The following is a 9,411-nucleotide window of genomic DNA, read 5'->3' as shown; positions in this document are numbered from 1 at the left end:
GTTACAGAATACTCACTTGGCTATTATTTGAGGGGCTATTTAAGATGCATTCCACTTCTGGGGTACCTGGCTGGCTCCATCAGTGGAGTGTGTGACTCTTGATCTCGGGGTCATGATTTCAAGCCCCACCGAGGGTGCTGAGGTTACTTAAATGAATTTTTAAAAAAGAGGATGCATTCCACTGCTGGCCAAAATGAGGTATTAAGGACTGAATATACCCTCCTGCTTAAAAAAGCCAAAAAAAAAAAATGGGCCAAATATAGGAAATAATGGTTTTCAAGACTTTAGACACAGTGAACAAAAGGCAGTGATCTATGGGACCTAGGAAATAATTGAGGGAAACTCTGTAATTGCTAGTTTCTAGGTCATGACATAGGGCAGAGAAATCCAAGAAGTTTCCCTGGGTTGAGGAGACATTGAGAATCCAGAGAGAAAGGAGCAGCTAGAGTTGCCAAGATATACAGTGCCAGAGAAAACATAGCTGCTTGAAGAATCCTGGAGCTCTTCAGAGGGTCCCCTGCAAGTTTTGGTTGAGTATTAATCAGCTATTCCCGACAGTCAGATGGATCATTCAGAAACATTGCAGAGGAAACAAAAAAGGGCCTTACCTGGAAATGGAGAGTAACTAGTCCTACATTGATCAATGCTCCAGCCCTATCTAATCAACCTTGAAAGCAAACCTCAAAAGGATCAGACTGTTTCCAAGTTACTTAACTGCATAACAGAACAAAGCTCAAGAATGTTATAGGAATACAGAAATATCCAACACCCACCAAGGTAAAATTTACAATGTCTGACATCCAGTTAAAGATTACCAGACATACAGAGAGACAGGAAAGTGTGACCCGTAATAAAGAGAAAAATCAATCGACACTAACTCTAAACTGAAACAGATGTTAGAATTAGCATACAAGAATGTTAAAACAGTTATTATAACTGTATTTAAGGTGTCCAAAAAGTTAAGGAGAGACATAGAAAATATTTTTAAAAGACTCAAACCAGTCTTCTAGAGATGAAACTATAATGTGTAGGATGAAAAATACACTGAATGAGATTTGACATCACAGAAGAAAAGATTAAGGAATTTGACAACATAGCAATAAAAACTCTTCAAAATGAAACACAGAAAGAAAAGAGTTTTTTTTTTAATCTTTATTTTTGAGAGAAAGAGACAGAGCATGAGCAGGGGAGGGGCGGAGAGAGAGGGAGACACAGAATCCAAAGCAGCTCCAGGCTCTGAGCTTTCAGCACAGAGCCCGATGTGGGCCTCAAACCCACGAACCATGAGATCATGACCCGAGCCGAAGCTGGATGCTCAACCAACTGAGCCACCCAAGTGCCCCAAGAAAAAAATTTTAAAGCATCAATCAGCTATGGGACAATTTCAAGTGGCCTTATATATGTGGAAATAGTTTCCAACAGAGAATGGGTGAAAAAACATTTGAATAAATAAGGGTTGAAAAATGTCCAAATTTGTCAAAAACTAATCCAAGAAGATTACACAAATCCAAGAAGTTCAGTGAACCACATGTACAAGAAAAATGGACACAATGATGCCAAGGCATATTTTAAGCAAATTGGTCAAACTAGTGGTAAAGTCTTGAAAGCAGCCAAAGAAAAAGGGACATATTATGTATGAAAGAACAAACGGTAAGGATGACATCAGTGGTGCCTGGGTGGCTCAGTCAGTTGAGCATCTGACTCTTGATTTTGACCCAGGTCATGATCTCATGTTCGTGGGATTGAGACCTGTGTTGGACTTCATGCTGATGGCCTAGAGCCTGCTTGGGATTCTCTCCCTCCCTCTCTCTCTGCCCTTTCACTGCTCGCACTCTGTCAATAAATAAACGTAAAAAAGACTTTTTAAAAAGATAAGAATGACATCAAACTTCTTGTTGGAAACAATGCAAGTCCAAAGACAGTGGAGCAACATCTTTAAAGTAGACTAAATCTTTAAAGAGCATCTCTGACCTATAACTCTATGCCTAGCAAAAGTAGCTTTCAAAAATGAAAGCAAATTCATCCCCAGGAGACCCATGCTTCAAGCAATATTAAAAAAGAAACAATAGGGGCATGTGGGTGGCTCAGTCAGTTAAGCATCCATCCAGCTCTTGATCTTAGCTCAGGTCTTGAGCTCAGGGTCGTGAGTTTGAGCCCCACATTGGGCTCCACCCTGGACATGAAGACTACTTTAAAAATAAATAAACAAACAAATAAATAAATAAAATTATAAAAGTCTTTCAGGCTGAAGGAAAATGATATCAGACAGAAATATGGATCTCCAAGAAGGAATTAACAATGCCAAAAACATTAACTGCAAGGATAAATACATAATTTTCTAATTAGTTACATTATTTCCTCATTATTGAAATCTCTTTAAAAGATAACTGTGTAAACAAAAATAACAATAATATAATGTTGGGTTCATAACACATGTGAAAGTGAAATGTATGACAATAGTACAAAAGTCAAAAAGTCAAGAGGGGAAAAATAGAAGTGTACTATTGTAAGGTGCTAATACTATATACCAAGTGGTATAATTTCACTTCAAAGTAGACTGTGATAGGTCAAGGATGTATATTATAAGCCTTAAAGCAACTATTGAAATAATAAAACAAAGAATTGTACCTAATAATTCATCCAAATAGATCAAATGGAGTCATAATAAATTTCAATTAATTCAAAAGACATAAAGGAAGAAAAAAGAAGAAAAGATGGGACAAAGAAAGTAGAAATTAGCAAGTAATAGATTTAAACCTAAACACATTTTTAAATAAAGTTTATTTATTTATTTTGAGAGAGAGAACATGTGCACACAGGTGAGGGAGGGGCAGAGAGAGGGGGAGAAAGAGAATCCCAAGCAGGCTCCACACTGTCAGCGTAGAGCCCGACATGGGGCTTAATCTCATGAACCTCAAGATTACAACCTGAGCCACAATCAAGAGTTGGATGCGTAACCAACTGAGTCACCCAGGCACCCCTAAACCTAACCATACTAACAATCTCATTAAATGTAAATGGTCTGAATACCCCAATGAAAAGGCAGAGATAGTCATAATGAATATATAGGTAAGTCTCAACTATCCTCTTCAAACACAAAGTCCTTAAAAGGATGAGAAAAGATAAACTGTGCTAACACTAATCAAAAGACAACTGGAATGGCTGTATTAATATCAAACAAGTGGGTTTTAGAACAAAGAGTATTACCAGAGATGAAGAAAATAATTTCATAAGTAGTTCAAGCACATAACAATCCTAAATACTTATGCACCTAGTAAGATAGCTTTCAAATACATGAAGCAAAATCTGGGAAAACTGCAATGACAAGTAGACAAAACCACAGTTATAATGGAGACTTTAGTACCCCTATCTTAATAATGGATAGAACAAGTAGAAAAATCAGTAAACATATAGAAGATTTGAAAAACACTACCATCCAGCATGACCTTTATTGTTGACAGTTATAAATATTCCACTCCATAACAGTAGCATGCATATTCTTTTCAGTTGCATCTGGAACTTACACTAACATGGACCATATTATAGACCATAAAGTAAGTCTTAGATTTAAAAGCATTTGAGATATACAAAGCATGTTCTCTGACCACAGTGAAATTAAATTAGAAAACAATAACAAAAAATCTGGAAAATCTTAAATATTTGGAAACCAAATAATACACTTCTAAATAACTCATGGGTCAAACAAGAGAGTAAAAGAGAAATTAGAACATATTCTGAAATGAATGTAAAGAAAAACAAAAGATATCAAAATTTATAGGATTCCAGTTCTTGTGTGTTGGACTCAGCCTATCAATAGCTAATATTGTGGCTGGACCAGCCCATGTGGTTCTTGTTATGACTGCAAGATGCCCGTTAGCAATAACCACCAAGAAACTTCAGGGGGAAAAAATTTATTAGTTACAGAACCTGAAAATTACACAGCATACTTAGGGCCACACAGCATGGTTGTCAGGGGAAAAAAAGAGAGAAGAGAACAAGCTCAGGGCTAGGGTTCTGCTATGTTGGGGGTTGAAAGTGAAGGCCTAGAGTTTCATGGATTCACTCTTTATTGGTAAATTTAAAACCTAAGAGTGGGAATTTAAAGCATGAGAAAAGAAAAATCAAGTGGCCCAAATGGTCAGTCATTGAAATCAACTGAGGTCTCCATAACAAGGGAGATTCAGTGGGGAAGGGTGGCCTGGCCCTTTATCTAGTCATGTGGTTGGCAATGTGTTTATTTGAGATAGCCATCTTTGAAATGGAAATATAGGCAATCAAAGCTTAGGTCAGACACTTGCATTACAAAAAGGAAAAAAAAAAAAAAGGGAAACAAAACCCACCAGTCAGGGCTTATCCTACACCAGTAAGGCAGTACTTAGGGGGGAATTTATGTCACTAACTGTCCACATGAGAAAGGAGAAACATTCTCAAATCAATGACCTCAGCTTCTACCTTAAGATATTAGAAAGAGAAGAACAAATTAAACCCAAAATGACCAGAAGAAAGGAAATAATAAGAAAACAAACAAAAAACTAGAGAAATCAATAAAATCAAACTTTGGTTCTTTGAAAAGATTGATAAAATTGACAGACCTTTAGCCAAACTGGTTAAGAAAAAGAGAAGACAAAAATTACCAGTATCAGGAATAAGAGAGGTCATGTCACTACAAATTCTATAGATAGTAAAAAGATGATAAGGGATGGTTATGACAGTTTTATGCCAATAACTGAAAGCATAGATGAAATTGACATCTTTGAAAGATATGTTATCAAAGCTCATAGAAAGAAATACGTGACCCTAATAGCCCTATATATATTAAACTAAATTAATACTTAAAATTTCTACAAAGAAAACAGCAAGCCTAGATGGCATCACTGGTAAAATCCACCAAACATCTAAGGAAGAAATATTTCATGTAGAAAATGTAAAAGAATATAATACTTGCCCACTCATTCTATGAAGCCAGCATTACCCTGATATTAGGGGGGGAAATATTATTAGAAAGCTATAGACCAATATGCTTCATGAACATTTATGCAAAAAATTTAAATTTTATCAAGTCAAATCCAACAGGATATGTAAAAGGATAATACATTATGACCAAGTGGGGTTTATCCAAGGAATGCAAGGGTGGTTTAACATTCTAAGATATATCAATATCTGCTTCTCCATGTAATGAGCTTGGAAGCTGCCACTCTGTATGTGCCAACAAGTAAGAAGCTGAATAGACTGAAACATCAGTTCTTCTAGGATCTGTAAGAGAGGTAAGGGCACAAGGCAAATTTGCTGCCCCCAAAACTGGAGAGTCTGACGGGGGGATATGGAGAATATGAATTTACCAGAGCAGAGACTCATGAGTGGAAACCACCTCAGGAGCCCATGCTGGAGTAGGAAAACCAGAACTGTAACTGACAAATTGCTGGAGGCTCAGTGTAGACAACTCTGAGAGTTTAAAAACTTCAGGGGGACTTGGTCTGGGGAGGGAGGCGGTGCATAATTTTGTGAGATTTACCTCCAGGAGGTTCAACCAGTTTCCCACAGTAAATTATCAGGAAAATCCCCTTGTGCTTCCAGCAGGGGGAGGAGAAAAGGAACTATTTTTAATTATGCCAGAGCACTGTTGTTCTTAACAAGGCCTGCCTTCAGGGGAAACTACTTAAGGAGAGCTTAACACCCTGGGGTTACTATCAGAGCCTAACTGATCTGGGGGAGGGAACTACCCAACTCCGGTCACCTAGCCTTCCCCTTGGGAGAAAGAAAATAAAATACCTAACTCCAGCCCATGCTAGCCATCTTTTCCCATCTAAAGTAAAGGGGAAATTTTTGTAATACTTGTCAAGTTCACAGTCCAGAGGCATAGGCTTACTAAAGGTCTGAGACTTAATCATAGGACTATAGAATGCTTCCCTTTCCCCCACACTTCACCACTGCATTACTAAAGGCCTATTTACAGCAGTTCCTTTATCCAGGATATCATATCTGGATTTCAAGGAAAAGGTGTCAGATGTACTAAAAGGCAAAAAAACACAGTTTGAAGAGACAGAGCAAGCGTTAGAACCAGACATGGCAAGGGGTCTTGGAATTACCAGACTGGGAATTTAAAACAACTATGATTGGGGTGCCTGGGTGGCTCAGTCGATTAAGTGTCTGACTTTGGCTCAGGTCATGATCTTATGGTACGTGAGTTCAAACCCTGTGTCAGGCTCTGGGCAGACAGCTCAGAGCTAGGAACCTTCTTCACATTCTGTGTCTCCCTTTCTCTCTGCCCTCCCCTGCTCATGCTCTATCTCTCTCTCAAAAAAAGTAACTAAACATTTTAAAAAATAGGAAAAACCCCTGTGATGAATATGCTAGAGCTCTAATGGGTAAAGTAGACAGCATGTAAGAACAGATTGGCTGAATGATGGAAATCCTAAAAAAGAACCAGCAAGAAATACTAGCGATAGCACTGTAACAGAAATGAAGAATGCCTTTGATGGGCTTACTAGTGCACTGGACACAGCTGAGGAAAGGATCTCCGAGCTTGAGGCTCTGTCAACAGGAACCTCCAAAACCAAAAAGTAAAGAGAACGAAGACCAAAAAAAAAAAAAAAAAAAAAAAAAAAGAATAGAATATACAAGGAGTTTGGGGCAACTACAGAAGGTATAACATACATATAATGGCAATACCAGATGGGGAAGAAAGAAAGGAATGAATAAATATTTGAAAAAATAATAATGACTGAGAATTTACCCCAAATTAGTATCAGACACCAACCCACAGATCCAGAAAGCACAGAGAATACAGTAGGATAAATGCCCAAAACTATACTTTTCCATATCATTTTCAAATCACACAAAGTCAAAGAGAAAGGAAAAAAATTCTGGGGTGGGGGGGTGGGGATAGTGAAAAAAACCACTTTACCCATAAAGGAACAAAGATAATATTACATCTGACTTCTCCTAGAAGCCATGCAGACAAGAAGACAGTAGAGTGAAATATTTAGTGTTGAGAGGAAAAAACACCAACATAGAATTCTGTATCCTATAAAATTATACTTCAAAAGTGAAAGAGAAATAGACTTCCCAGACAACCAAAAATTGAGGGAATTTGTTGCCAGCAGACCTGCCTTGCAAAAAGTATTAAAAGAAGTTCTTTAGAGAGAAGGAAAACAATATAGGTGAGAAACCTGAACGTACATAAAGTTAGGAAGAGCATCAAAGAAAGATTGTGAAAATTAAATAAAAATTTAAGTTTTCTTGCTCTTAGTTGATCTACAGTTTGTTTAATAGCAATAATGTATTCAATTATGTATGCTTCTGTACATATCTTATGCATGTACACATACACACACACATATATATGTGCTTATACATAAGTGAAATGAACAAGTGATAGCACAGCAATGGTAGAAGGGATGAGAGGGAGGAATTAAGATAATTTTGTTGTAAGGAACTCACACTACCTGTGCTATAGTGCTATTTGAAAGTGGACTATAGAAGTGTATATTGAAAATTCTAGGACAACCACTAAAAAAAATTTTTAAAGAAGCATAAATAAATGCTAAGAAAGGAGAAAAGATAGAATAATATAAAATGCTCAATTAAAACCACAAAAGGCAGAAAAAGAGTAGAAGATAAAAATAGGAACAAAGAACAAGGACAACAAATAGAAAACAGTAATATGATAGATATTAATCCAACTATCAGTAAACACTTTGAGTGTCAGTGGTCTAAGTGTACCAATTAAAAGACTGTCAGAATGGATCAAAAAATACATCTTGTCTACATGAAACCCACTTTAAATATAAAGACACATGTAGATTAAAAGTAAATACGTGGACAAAAATACATCATGTTAACACTAATCAAAAGAGTGTAGAAGAAGCTAGATTAATTTCATACAGAGCAGACTTCAAAGCAAAGAAAATTATCAGAGATAATGAAGAGCATTACATAATGATAAAGGGATCAATTCTCCAAGAAGACCTAATAATCCTTAACATGTATGTACCTAACAACAGAGCATCAAACTATGAGAGGCAAAAACTGAGCAGCAAGGAGAAATAGATGAATCCACTATCAGAGTTGGAAACTTCAGCAACCCTGTATCAGAAATGGACAGACCCAGTAGGCAGAGAATTGGTCAACACTACCATCATCAACTGGATGTAACTGGCATCTGTAGACTACTTCATCCAACAACAGCAGAATACACATTCTCCTCAAGTTCACATGGTGCATTCACCAAAGTAGGCCATAATCTGGGCCATAAAACACACCTTAACAAATTTAAAAGAATATAAATGACAAATCAATGTAAGTCATCAGATTAATAAACTAAAAAAGAAAAAGCATATGATTACCACAATAGATGCAGAAAAAGTATTTAACAATTCCAACATCCATTCCTTGTTAGAAAACAAACAAAAAGCTCCTAGCAAAGTAGGAATAGAAAGGAATTCATTCAACCTGATAAAGCATATCTGTAAAAAACCTAAAGCTAACATTACATTATTGGTAAGAGACTCAATGCTTATGAATTGATGAACTGAATGTTACGTAGTAACAAGACAATGATGCCTACTCTCACTGCTTTTGTTCAACATTAGGGATGCTAACCTCTTTGGCCTCAGCCACAGCAACTTCTTACTAGATATGTCTCCAGAGGCAAGGGAAATAAAAGCAAACACGGACTATTGGGACCTCCTCAAGATAAAAACTTCTGCATAGCAAAGGAAATAACCAACAGAGCTAAAAGGCAACCAAATGGAAATGGGAGATGATATTTGCAAATGACATATCAGATAAAGGGTTAGTATCCAAAATCTATATAGAACTTATCAAACTCACACCTGAAAAAACAAATAATCCAATGAAGAAATGAGCAAAAGACGTGAACAGACACTTTTCCAAAGAAGACATCCAGATGGCTCACAGATACATGAAAAGATGCTCAACATCACTCATCATCAGGAAAATACAAATCAAAACCACAATGAGATACCACCTCACACCTGTCAGAATGGCTAAAATTAACAACTCAGGAAACAACAGATGTTGGCAAGGATGCAGAGAAAGAGGAACACTTTTGCACTGCTGGTGGGAATGCAATCTGGTGCAGCCACTCTGGAAAACGGTATGGAGCTTTCTCAAAAAATTAAAAATAGAGCTTCCCTATGACTCAGCAATTGCACTACCGGGTTTTTATCCAAAAGATACAAAAATGCTGAATTGAAGGGTCATATGCATCCCAATGTTTATAGCAGTACCATCAACAATAGCCAAATTATGGAAAGAGCCCAAATTTCCATCGACTGATGAATGGATAAAGAAGATGTGGTATACACACACACACACACACACACACACACAGGAATATTATTCGGTGATAAAAAAAATGAAATCTTGCCATTTGCAACAAGGTGGATG

The sequence above is a fragment of the Panthera uncia genome, chromosome B1, assembly GCF_023721935.1.
Source record: "Panthera uncia isolate 11264 chromosome B1, Puncia_PCG_1.0, whole genome shotgun sequence".
NCBI classification, from domain to species: Eukaryota; Metazoa; Chordata; class Mammalia; order Carnivora; family Felidae; genus Panthera; species Panthera uncia.
This window is presented reverse-complemented; position numbering follows the sequence as displayed.